The sequence below is a fragment of the Hypanus sabinus genome, chromosome 16 (genome assembly GCF_030144855.1).
Source record: "Hypanus sabinus isolate sHypSab1 chromosome 16, sHypSab1.hap1, whole genome shotgun sequence".
NCBI classification, from domain to species: domain Eukaryota; kingdom Metazoa; phylum Chordata; class Chondrichthyes; order Myliobatiformes; family Dasyatidae; genus Hypanus; species Hypanus sabinus.
This window is the reverse complement of record NC_082721.1, coordinates 29,246,279-29,258,534: the sequence shown is the minus strand read 5'-3', so window position 1 is coordinate 29,258,534 and position 12,256 is coordinate 29,246,279.

The following is a 12,256-nucleotide window of genomic DNA, read 5'->3' as shown; positions in this document are numbered from 1 at the left end:
ATCCACAGTATTTTTCTTTCCAGGTTAACTCTAATCGATGTATAGCAAGGTTTATAAAAGAGAAAAGCTACTTCTGACAGAGTATTCCAGTTTTGTAGTCAGCCATCCTTTGTGAGACTGCAGGAGGAATGAACTCCTAAAAATGTACTGTGAACTGAGAGAACCTATCAAATTGAGGACAAAATCCAATAGAACTATTAATGAACACCTCCTCTAGAAATGACAGGAATGGTCATCTTTTTAAGTGTATCCACTGTAAAAAAAAAGTTTGCTGTTACCAATGCTTGTCACTCAATGTAAAAGTAACAAGTCAATTAGAAAGTCTGAGTATTGAAATCCCACCTTCAGTTGTGCAGCTCAGTTTATAATACAGAAAGTGGCTGACTGTTAAGTCTTAATCTTTCCTTTTTATTCTTTTATATTACTCTTCAAATTCTTATTCAATTACATTTTAAGTAATGTTTTCAATAGCCACTCAGTTATTCAAACAATATGCAAACTTTTAATTTTATAATAATTGTCATTGTGAAAAACTTCAAGTTTATCTAATGATAAAAGCACAACTGCTTCCTTCATTTGCAGTGTGCAATTACAGAATCTAGGAGATTGTTTTCTGTGTAACACTGGGAGCATAATCTTCCAGAAAGTGTTGCTCTTCACCACTACCGTTTAGGGACTGTATAATTCTCAAGGATCAACTTTATGAACAAGTACATTTACATGAATTGGGAATTTGCTGTGGAGTGCTGGTCAGAGTGTGACATGCAATAAAAAACAACATTCAACAATTACGAACAATTAGATAAAAAAGTTAGAAGTTAAAGGATAGATATAAAATAAAAAGTGTCGAAGTGCATAAGTACCAGGATGTACTTACAATGTAAATAGCATTATACAACAATTATTCCATATTTCAAACCAGAGCACTGAAATCCAAAATCTATATGTTTTATCTAAATCAAGTGTGCAGACTTCTGTCAGTATGAGAAGGTACAGCATCTAGTGTTGGGAATTTAATCTACACATACCAGTTTTGTTCAGGACTAAACTAATGCATGTTTTGGCTTTGCATCCTTTTCATTTCCTTTTGGAAGCTACTGGTGACTGGCCATCTGTGTTCATGTTGCTTCTTAATTGCTTTACAACTTTTAAGAGCCTTCTATAGGGACTACAAAAGCTTCTGATTCCAGTCTATCTATTCCCTTTCTTCCTGGATCTCTTCCTTCTGCTTTCTTGCCTTTTAAACTCCCCATTCCAATTGACTTATGCAGATCTGCCTTCCTGGAGAGAATGAAAAGATGCTCTTTCCTCTGTCATAAAATCCATGAAAGAAAATCCCTTTCTGGAATGAACTGCCCTTTAAAAAGTAGTAGTCTCAAGCATACATGAAATATTTTGATGAAAGCCATACTAGCCTGGCTAGTTCATGTCTCTCAGTGTCTCTGATCAATCAGCTACAGAGGGCCATAAAGCAACTCTATTGTTTATCTCATGGCTAACTTCACAAACAATTGGGCCCCATCAATCTGTCTCTTGGCCTGCTGTCAGTTTTATGACACATACAGTTCCTGTGTTAGCCACTTGTTGGTTCTCTCAAGTGTGATTTCCTGTACCTCATGTTCTTTAGATCTCAGCTTCCTCAGACTATTGCTATTTAACTTTTTAGCGTTTCCTGGAATTCATCGCTAGGAGTTCCACAATTACGATATATATCCCTTTGCAGAAGCTGTGATATTTTGGCATCTTAGCCATTCTCTCAGCCCCTGTCACATTTAATGCCTAATCTCTCTGGCCTTCCCTGACTGATTTTATTCTTCCTATTAATTTGCTGGGAAAACATTGTAGAGGTTTTTTTGGCATTATCTAAGCAGAATTTTTCCAATTTATAGTATTTCTTGTACATCAAATGTTGGATTTCAACTGAACATTAAACAGCGTAGTGTGGGATTGGATTGGATGGTGACAGTCTGAACAAGGGTGCAGGATTCTCACAGGAAACTTTGAAGAATGAACTTTGATCAATGGTGACACAGTTGCATCATTGCAGAAATTGATGGCTTTATAAATAAAAGTTTTATTTAAAGTCGTACTTCGTCTTGCTAGAGAGTTTTTCATTCTGCTTTTTATAAAGACAGAGAGGTGACTTGAAAGATTATGGTAGTGTGCATGTGAAGGGGTTACCCATATTACGTTATAGTTTAGCTTGATACTGGGGAGGTAAAAGTGCGCTTCCAGTTGAGGAAGATGTGCAGTTCAATGCTTTACCTCTTCACACCGTTACTGTTGGGAAGGAGGTACAGAAGCCTGAAGACACACACTCAGTGATTCAGGAACAGCTTCTTCCCCTCTGCCATCTGATTCCTGAATGGACACTGAACCCGTGAACACTACATGGAGGGTCTCGACCGGAAACATCGACTGTTCACTCTTTTCCACAGATGCTGCCTGTCCTGCTGAGTTCCTCCAGCATTTTGTGTGTGTTGTATGGATTTCCAGCATCTGGAGGTTTTCTCTTGTTTGTGGTTAGACTGGACTACCTCACTACATTTTAATTCAGTTTTTTTTGCACTACTTCTTTTAGCATAACTATTTAATAGACTCTGTATAAACAGTATACGGAATGTAACTCAGCTCTTTTCTCTATATTTCATGACATATGCTGGTGATATTAAATCTGATGCTGATTCAATGATAGTCAGTAAGGGCTGAACCTGTAACTTCTCCATATTTAAACGTTTCCCATTGATAATGTTCAACCTTTCCTGTTATTTATTTATTTATTGAGATACAGTGCAGAATAAGTCCTTCTGGCCTTCAAACCATGCTGCCCAGCAACCTCTCGACTTAATCCTGGCCTAATCACGGGACAATCTACAACGACCAATTAACCTACCAACCAGTAGGTCTTTGGACTGTGGGAGGAAACGAGAGCACTTGGAGGAAACTCACATGGTCATGGGGAGAAAGTACAAACTCCTTACAGGCAGCAGTGGGAATTCAACCCAGATCTCCTGTACTGTAAAGCACTGTGCTAACCATTATGCTACTGTGGCCACCCCCCCATATCTCTATCCTTCATATAACCTGAACATGTGTCACATTATAATTTGTCTGTTTACATTTAGAAAACTAGCATCAACAATGTAACAATGGAGAAAGCAGGTGACTGAAAAGTAATAGAGCTTTTGACAATTGACCTGTATAATTGAATTGTTACAGGAGAAAAAATGTTGATGCTAGTTTTCTCAGATAGTCTTATGCCTTTAAGAACATACTTGAAATATTGTGCTCAGTTCTGGTTGCCTCATTATAGGAAGGATGTGGAAGCTTTTGAGATGGTGCAGGGGAGATTTACCAGGAGGCTGCCTGGACTAGAAGGCAGATCTTATGAAGATAGGTTGAGCGAGCTAGGGTTTTTATCTTTGGAGTGAAGGAGGATAAGAGGTGACTTGACAGAGGTGTACATAATGATAAGAGGCATACATAGACTGGTTAGTCAGGGCAGAAATGCCAAATGCAAGGGGGCAGGGGTCAAAGTTTTAAGGTGATTGGGGGAACAGTATAGAGGAAAGGGAAGGTCAGTGGTAAGTTTTTTTTTACACAGAGAGTGACGTGTGTCGGGGAGGTGGTAGGGGCAGATACATTAGGGGCACTTATGCAAATGTGAGAAAGGCACGGGGAGAGTTATATAGGACAGGAGGGTTAGATTAATCTTAAAGTAGGTTCCAAGTTCAAAGTAAATTTATTATCAGTAATACATATATATCACCATATACAAGCCTGAGATCCATTGAAGGTCAGCACAATATTGTGGGCCGAAGGGCCTGTAATGTGCTGTAATGTTCTATGTAATAAGTTCTTTGTTGGTGTAGAAAACAGTTTGACTGAAAAAAAAGATTCTATTTTGAAAATAAATGTTTTTTAAAACAGTATTTTCTATTTTGTCTAAAAATAAATTCCTACATTTGAGGCTCACAGATATAATCCTGTTTATATCCTCACAATTCTCCCTCCATAGACGTTAGTGGTTGCCTGGAACTCTATTTTCCAAAACCTCCTGTCTATGTTTATCCTTACCAGAGTAGGGTGTTCTCTCTTATCAAAGGCTGACTCCAATCCTTGCAGTTCTCTGAAATCAAACCAGATCTTTTCTCATGCATTATATTAGTTCCCAGGAACTACCAGCTTCTACTTCTGTGGCATTATCCAGCCTTGTCCAATCAGCTGAACCTAAGCCCTCTGCAAACTGGTGTAAGTACCATGGTCTTGTATTCCATGTCATTGTCAATAAAGATAAGTATCCTATGTGTCATATGTGAGCCAGCATTGATCGTATGGCTGAATGGCCTCTGAATCATTGAGCATGCAATCAGATTTCTGAACTGTCCATGAACATATCACATTATTCCTTTCTTTTGTAATTTATAGTAATTTTTTGTCTTTGCAGGAAAACAACACATTTCATGTCATATAAGACAGTGATAGTAAATCTGAATTTTATTTGGCAGGAAGTTAGATGCAGGCAAATATCTAAGCAGCCAATCATGTGGCAGCAACTCAATGTGAAAAAGCATGTAGACATGGTCAAGAGGTTCAGTCGTTGTTCAGACCAAACATCACAATGAGAAAGAAATGTGATGAGCTCAAACAAATAAATAGAGGGTTATCTCAAGTGGAGCAGCCTGTGGAAAGCAACCAGTGAGTGAGTGGGCCAGTGAAGGAGTGGAGATTTGAGGCTTTGACTTGAGAGGCTTCAACGAGCTTCACTCCAAGTGAGGTAAGGCCGGATAAGTTCCTTTCAAAGGAGAAAGTTTCAAAAGTTGAGTCAAGTATTGGGTAGGTCATGGCAGCTGAGATCGGCCCCGTGGTTTGTTCATCCTGCAGCATGTGGGAAATCAGGGATACTTACAGTGTCCCTGACGACTATGTGTGCAGGAAGTGTGTCCAACTGCAGCTTCTGGCAGACCGCATTGAGTGTCTGGAGCTGCGATTGGATTCATACTGGAGCATCCGCAATGCTGAAAAAGTCGTGACTAGAACGTTCAGTAAGTTGGCCACACCACAGGTAAAGGCTACACAGGCAGAAAGGGAAGGGGTGGCCACTAGACAGCATAGCAGTAGGCAGGTAGTGCAGGAGTCATCTCCCTCCTAAACAGATATACTGTTTTGGATACTGTTGGGGGAGATGTCTCATCAGGAGAAGGCAGCAGCAGCCGAGTTCATGGCACCATGGGTGGCTCTGTGGCACAGGAGGGAAGGAAAAGGAGTGGGAGACCTATAGTGATAGGGGATTTGATTGTAAGGGGAATAGATAGGCGTTTCTGCGGCCACAAACGAGACTCCAGGATGGTATGTTGCCTCCCTGGTGCAAGGGTCAAGGATGTCTCTGAGCGGACATTCTGGAATGGGAGGGTGAACAGCCAGTGGTCGTGGTGCACATAGGTACCAACGATATAGGTGAAAAACGGGATGAGGTCCTACAAGGTGAATTTAGGGAGTTAGGAGATAAACTAAAAAGTAGGACCACAAAGGTAATAATCTCTGGATTCCTACCAGTGCCACATGCTAGTCAGAGTAGAAATAGGAGGATATTTCAGATGAATACGTGGCTTGAAAAATGGTGCAAGGGGGAAGGATTCAAATTTCTGGGGCATTGGAACCAGTTCTGGGGGAGGTGGGACCAGTATAAACAGGACAGTCTGCACCTGGGCTGGACTGGAACCAATGTCCTAGGGGGAGCGTTTGCTACTGCTGTTCAGGAGGCTTTAAACTAATGTGGCAGGGGGATGGGAACAAGTGCAGAGAGACAGACGGGTGTAAAATGAGGGTAGAAGCAAAAAGTAGTAAGGTGAAAAGTAAAAGTGGCAGGCAGGCAAATCCAGGGCAAAAATTAAAAAGAGCCACTTTTCAACATAATTGTATAAGGGCTAAGAGTGTTGTAAAAACAAGCCTGAAGGCTTTGTGTGTCAATGCAAGGAGCATTTGTAACAAGGTGGATGAATTGAATGTGCAGATAGTTATTAATGATTATGATATAGTTGGGATCACAGAGACATGGCTCCAGGGTGACCAACGATGGGAGCTCAACATCCAGGGATATTCAATATTCAGGAGGGATAGACAGGAAAGAAAAGGAGGTGGGGTACCATTGCTGGTTAGAGAGGAGATTAACGCAATAGAAAGGAAGGACATTAGCCTGGAGGATGTGGAATCGATATGGGTAGAACTGCATAACACTAAGGGGCAGAAAACGCTGGTGGGAGTTGTGTACAGGCCACCTAACAGTAGTAGTGAGGTTGGGGATGGCATTAAACAGGAAATTAGAAATGTGTGCAATAAAGGAACAGTAGTTATAATGGGTGTCTTCAATCTACATATAGATTGGGTGAACCAAATTGGTAAGGGTGCTGAGGAAGAGGATTTCTTGGAATGTAGGCGGGATGGTTTTCTGAACCAACTAGAGAGCAGGCCATTCTAGATTGGGTATTGAGCAATGAGGAAGGGTTAGTTAGCAATCTTTTCATGCGAGGCCCCTTGGGTAAGAGTGACCATAATATGGTGGAATTCTTCATTAAGATGGAGAGTGACATAATTAATTCAGAAACAAAGGTTCTGAACTTAAAGAAGGGTAACTTTGAAGGTATGAGACATGAATTAGCTAAGATAGACTAGCAAATGATACTTAAAGGGTTGACAGTGGATATGCAATGGCAAGCATTTAAAGATTGCATGGATGAACTACAATTGTTCATCCCAATTTGGCAAAAGAATAACCCAGGGAAGGTAGTGCACCCGTGGCTGACAAGGGAAATTAGGGATAGTATCAAGTCCAAAGAAGAAACATATAAATTAGCAAAATAAAGCGGCACGCCTGAGGACTGGGAGAAATTCAGAGTCCAGCAGAGGAGGACAAAGGGCTTAATTAGGAAAGGGAAAAAAGATTATGAGAGAAAGCTGGCAGGGAACATAAAAACTGACTGTAAAAGCTTTTATAGATACATGAAAAGAAAAAGATTGGTCAAGACAAATGTAGGTCCTTTACAGCCAGAAACAGGTGAATTGATCATAGGGAACAAAGACATGGCAGACCAATTGAATAACTACTTTGGTTCTGTCTTCACTAAGGAGGACATAAATAATCTTCCAGAAATAGTAAGGGACCAAGGGTCTAGTGAGATGGAGGAACTGAGGGAAATACATGTTAGTAGGGAAGTGGTGTTAGGTAAATTGAAGGGATTAAAGGCAGATAAATCTCCAGGGCCAGATGGTCTGCATCCCAGAGTGCTTAAGGAAGTAGCCCAAGAAATAGTGGCTGCATTAGTGATAATTTTTCAAAACTCCTTAGATTCTGGATTAGTTCCCAAGGATTGGAGGGTGGCTAATGTAACCCCATTTTTTAAAAAAGGAGGGAGAGAGAAACCGGGGAATTATAGACCGGTTAGTCTGACATTGGTGGTGGGGAAAATGCTAGAGTTGGTTATCAAATATGTGATAACAGCACATTTGGAAAGAGGTGAAATCATCAGATAAAGTCAGCATGGATTTGTGAAAGGAAAATCATGTCTGACGAATCTTATAGAATTTTTTGAAGATGTAACTAGGAGAGTGGATAGGGGAGAGCCAGTGGATGTGGTATATTTAGATTTTCAAAAGGCTTTTGACAAGGTCCCACACAGGAAATTAGTGTGCAAACTTAAAGCAGATGGTATTGGGGGTAAGGTATTGATGTGGATAGAGAATTGGTTGGCAGACAGGAAGCAAAGAGTGGGAGTAATTGGGACCTTCTCAGAATGGCAGGCAGTGACTAGTAGGGTACTGCAAGGCTCAGTGCTGGGATCCCAGTTGTTTACAATATATATTAATGATTTAGATGAGGGAATTAAATGCAGCATCTCCAAGTTTGCGGATGACACCAAGCTGGGCGGCAGTGTTAGCTGTAAGGAGGATGCTAAGAGGATGCAGGGTGACTTGGATACGTTAGGTGAGTGGGCAAATTCATGGCAGATGCAATTTAATGTGGATAAATGTGAGGTTATCCACTTTGGTTGCAAAAACAGGAAAACAGATTATTGTCTGAACGGTGGCCGATTTGGAAAAGGGGAGATGCAACAAGACTTGGGTGTCATTGTACACCAGTCATTGAAGATGGGCATGCAGGTACAGCAGGTGGTGAAAAAGGCAAATGGTATGTTGGCATTCATAGCAAAAGGATTTGAGTACAGGAGCAGGGAGGTTCTACTGCAGTTGTACAAGGCCTTGGTGAGACCACACCTAGAATATTGTGTGCAGTTTTGGTCCCCTAATCTGAGGAAAGACATTCTTGCCATAGAGGGAGTACAGAGAAGGTTCACTAGATTGATTCCTGGGATGGCAGGACTTTCATATGAAGAGAGACTGGATCAACTAGGCTTATACTCACTGGAATTTAGAAGATTGAGGGGGGATCTTATTGAAACGTATAAAATTCTAAAGGGATTGGACAGGCTAGATGCAGGAAGATTATTTCAGATGTTGGGGAGGTCCAGAATGAGGGGTCACAGTTTCAGGATAAAGGGGAAGCCTTTTCGGACCGAGATGAGGAAAAACTTCAGACAGGGAGTGGTGAATCTGTGGAATTCTCTGCCACAGGAAACAGTTGAGGCCGGTTCATTGGCTATATTTAAGAGTAAGTTAGATATGGCCTTTGTGGCTAAAGGGATCAGGGGGTATGGAGAGAAAGCAGGTACAGGGTTCTGAGTTGGATGATCAGCCATGATCATACTGAATGGCAGTGCAGGCTCGAAGGGCTGGATTTTCTATGTTTCTGTGTGATCTAAGTGACTTTGACGGTGGAATGATTGTTGATGCCAGACAGGTGGTCTGAAGATTTCAGAAACCACTGATCTCCTGGGATTTTCACACGCAACAGTTTACAGAACAAAACAACATTCAGTGAGCTGCAGTTCTGCGGGCCACAGCGCTGTGCTAATGAGAGAGGTCAGAAGAGAAGGGGCGGAGTGGTTTGCTGATAGGAATGCAACAGTAACTCAAATAACCATGTGTTGCAACAGCGGTGTGCACCAGAGCATCAATGAACATACAGCATCATCAGGCCATGAACTGGATGGCTACAGCAGCAGAAGACCACGAACATACACCCACTGACCACATTGTTAGGTGTCTAATGAAGTGGCCACCAAGTGTATGTATAGACACAAGAAAATAAACAATGCTGGGGAATTGCAGGTTCAGTTAACCACACTGGATAACAATGTTGTGGTAATTACAGAGACCCAGCCAAGAAAAAGGGCAAGTGGCCTGCTGAGTTCCTCCAGCACTTTGTATGTGTTGCTATAAAAATTCTTGGTGTTTTCAGGATAGTCAGGCTGGGAAGAAAGCAGAGGGAAAAAGCAGTATTGATTAAGGAGGATTGTGCAGGGCTGGAGAAGGGGCATCCATAAATGACCGACGAAAAAATATATTTTAGGATTAAGAAACAAAAGAGATGTGATTATGCTACGGAGACTGTTCTACAGGCTGCTTATTTATGGGATGAATATTGAAGTGCTGAACCTCAAGTGCAGAGATGTACAAAGGCCGCAGGGTAAGGACAATGGAAGATTTCAGCTATTCATATACAGACTTAGATAGTAATCATATAAGGGACAATCTGGGGAAGGAGGTTCCAAAGTGTGTTTGGGAGCAGGTTCTTGACCAGCATGTTTCTGTCTTATTGTAGAAGGTGATATTGCTGTATTTGGGTCTGAGATCAGGCCAAGTGGAGCGACTATCAGTTGGCGAACATGTCTTAGGTTGTGTCATGGGCAAGGTAAGTATACTCATTGAAGAAGGACCAATTTCAATGGGATGAAAGCAGATCTGGTCTGGGTGAAGGGAATTAAAGCTTGGCAGGCAAACTTAATGGATCAACTTAAGAAGCTTTTCAATGGAGATGTTTCTGTTAAACTTGTAGGTAAACCCGTGAGGAAGAATGGAGTGGAAATTAATGCCAGATCTTCGCAGGTGACCAAAAAAGGAATAGCAAGCATTAAGCTGCTTTAAAAAATGACACTAAAGTAAACCAAGTAACTGCAAATTAATGAGCTTAATCTTGATGATGAGAGGATTTGGACACAAATAACAGGGGCTGAATTAATCACTTACACAAGTGTGAGTTGATTAACAAATGCCAGTATGGATTAAAAGGCATATGTTATCTAAGTAACTAGATTTTTTTTAATAGAGTGCAGTGAGAGAACTTTAGTTTATTTTGAAGGCAAATCATATCTAAATAACTTGAATAATGTTTTGGTGAAATAAAGAGCATGATGAGAGAAATTCAGGTTATATGGCATATCTGTAATTACAAGATACATTCAATAAAATGTCACATAATAGGCTTGTCATAAAGATTGAAAGCTATTGATAAAATTAACTGCAGTGGCATAGGTAGGTAGTTGGCTAAGCAGAGAATAGCAATTGGCAGAAGGGAAGAGTACAGTGGGGTTTCCAGGGGTGGTTACTAGGACAATTGCGTTTCTTAATACATGCTTATCGCAAATGAGTAGGATCAAATAATCAAAACCTGTGCACCTCAAGGATGTGTGCTTAGTGCCGCTCTACTGTCTCCACACTCATGATTGTGTGGCTGGGCCCAGCAGAAACACCATCTATATGTTCACCTTTGATGGCCGAATCTCAGATGGTGACGAGGAGTGAAATGGATGGGCTGGTGGAGTGGTGTCACGACAACAACCTTGCACTCAGCCTCAGTAAGACCAAGGAACTGATTGTGGGCTTCAGGAAGGAGAAGTCGAGGGGACAACAGCAGTCCTCATTTAGGGACCAGCAGTGAACAGTTTCATCTCAGAAGATCTATCCTGGGCCCAACATATTGATGCAATGATGAAGAAGGTACACCAGCGGCTATATTTCATTTAGGGATTTTAGGAGACTTGGTATGTCACTGAAGACTCCAGCAGATATCTACAGATGTACTGCTGAGAGCATTCCAACTGGCTGCATCACTGCACTGGATCAATAAATGCTGCAGAAGGTTGTAAACTCAGCCAGCTTCTTCATGGGCACCAGCCTCCCACCATCGAAAGGTAACGCCTCAAAAAAGCGACATCCTTCATTCAGGACCCCTACAACCCCGGACACGCCCTCTTCTTTCTGCTCCCATCAGAGTTACAGGAGCCTGAAGAAACACACTCAATGATCCAGTTACAGCTTCTTCCTCTCCGCCATCAGATTTCTGAATGGACATTGAACCTACTATCACCACCTCAATATTTTTGCTCTACTTATTAATTTATATATGCATTCTATTTCATATAATTTATAGTATATTTTATTTTGCACTCTACTGCTGTTGCAAAACAACACATTTCACAACGTATGTCGGTGATAATAAACCCGATGCTGATTTAGATTCCAATATTCGACTCCTGATAACTTGTCATAACTTCCGATTACAAAACAAACCAGGCTAGTTTCTTTACTCTGAGCAATGATAGAATTAAAACGGAACCACGCATCCTTCATCTTCCCACATCAACTCTCACCACTTGCACTGTCCCTTTGCCAGAGCCATCTCCTCCACAATCACACAACACCCCCAAACTCATCCGGTCCCAGCACCATTGTCCTGTTTCTCCACAGCTGCTCCAATCACCTGCACTTGTACCCCTATACACTCCCTCAATCTTTTTGTCCTCCCTTTTTGCACTACTTATTTAATTTTTATATTTCTTGCAATTTATCTTTTTTATTATTATGCATTGCAATGTACTGCTGCCGCAAAATAATAAAATTCCATGGCATAATAAACCTCCCTGCTTCTTTGCCATCCTCACCCTTTCCACCGTTACTGCTTCTCCTCATCACACTCCTCGTCCTCATTTCTCAGCACAGCTGCCCTTTCCCTACAGTGTCCTTCAACAGTCCCGCTGTCTCCCCCTCACCCCATTCTCCCCTCCTCGCTGCTACCCCATATACTCCTCCTCCCTCATCCTCAGTTGTTAAACCCTTCCCTACTACTCCTCCCCCTCCCTCTTTCTTACCCACCCTTTTCTCTACCCCCCCCCCCCCCCCCCCCGCGCCTCATCACCGTTCCCTCTAAGCTGCGCGGGTGAGCGGTTGTGCAGTAACTGAAATGTTCCCATGTACGTAGCTAGGCAGCCAGAGAAAGTCTATCAAACATGAAGGATTTTCTTTGTGGTATTGTATTCCATTATACCCTTCAATTAATAAATAAAATCAAAATTGTGATTTT